The sequence below is a fragment of the Brassica oleracea genome, chromosome C7 (genome assembly GCF_000695525.1).
Source record: "Brassica oleracea var. oleracea cultivar TO1000 chromosome C7, BOL, whole genome shotgun sequence".
Classification (NCBI taxonomy): domain Eukaryota; kingdom Viridiplantae; phylum Streptophyta; class Magnoliopsida; order Brassicales; family Brassicaceae; genus Brassica; species Brassica oleracea.
This window is the reverse complement of record NC_027754.1, coordinates 36,015,317-36,016,874: the sequence shown is the minus strand read 5'-3', so window position 1 is coordinate 36,016,874 and position 1,558 is coordinate 36,015,317.

Sequence of the window (1,558 nt, the reverse complement as noted above, 5' to 3'; positions counted from 1 at the left end):
TAGTAAATAATATAAGCGGTATTCCGGCCATTATAACAGGGTATAAATGATACAAATAAATTTTACCGAATCGCAGAGTGATCGTGCTGATAACGTGTTATAAAAAGAACTGGAATTTTATTATATCGCAGGAATTTAAATAAAGCAAAATTTTATACCCGTACGAAGGAGATAATACTGATAAGAAGAGATGATGTGTTATTGAAGGAGAAAGATGATGTGTTTACAAACGAACGCAAACGTTCGTATATATAGAAGGAAATTTACTGTGCAAATAGTGCAGCGGACCCCAAATCTTTTATATTTTCAACGAAAGCGGCTCATCTTTTTTTGTCTTTCGTAACAATAAACAATTTATTTGAATATTTCAGGTTCATGTAGGAATTGGGTGGTGTCAGTACAACACTTTACAGAGGACTATTATTATTGATACTAGTAAATTAGAAACATGACCTAACAAACTGTACAACTATAATTATCCTTTATTAATCGATGCCTATTTTATAACTTCCACTCCAATATTTTCGACACCACTTCCGACAATTATGACCATGTTCGTTTACGTGTCGCGCGACCTGCGACCTGCGACCTGCGACTAAGATTACGTTCGTTTACGTGTCGCGCGACTTGCGACTTGCGACCTGCGACCTGCGACTAAAACTATGTTCGTTTACTTGTCGCGCGACCTGCGACCTGCGACCAGTCGCGCGATCAAAATTTTCTTAATTTTTAGTCGCTGTTTTTTCGGGCGACTTAATTAGGAACCCGCGACTGGTCGCGCGATCAGTCGCGCGACATCAAAACGAACAACAACCTGCGACTTGCGACTTGCGACCAATCGCAGGTCGCATGTTACGCGACAGCAAAACGAACAACAACCTGCGACCTGCGATCAGTCGCAGGTCGCATGTCGCAGGTCGCAGGTCGCGCGACATGTAAACGAACACGGCCTATATATATAATAACATTTATTCCTTCCTTTTGGGTTTATACCAAATTGTGATTGGTAATCTATGTTACTTTATTATAGTAAAATTATAATTAAAATCTATTACACTATATACACGAATATCATTGTGATATTAGCATGTATTGGGTTACATTGGCTTTTTGTCAGTATTTCACCCAAATTAATTTATTTATGGTATAACACGTTACTTTATAAAATAGATTTATGTATACAGTTACATTATTGACATATCTTCTAAAAATATATGTTAATTACTCCTAATAGTATTGGCAAAGAAGTATAAAATGTGATTATTATTGTAGTCACTTAATTTTTGTTAAGAAATACAAAATAAAATATTTATAGTAGTTTCACTTTTTATTGTCACCCCTAATATTGCTTTTAAAGTAATACTATTTTCACAAACTATTACAATATAATCTTAGACTTAATCAACTTTGATATATTTCGTAAAAAAATCATTATCACACTACAACCACATAACTTACATCTCAACCCAAAAAATTAGGATTTATTCAACAATATATTAATTATTTTAAATTCTAAATGATTTACACAAAAATTAAGTTATCAATTAACAAAGTACAT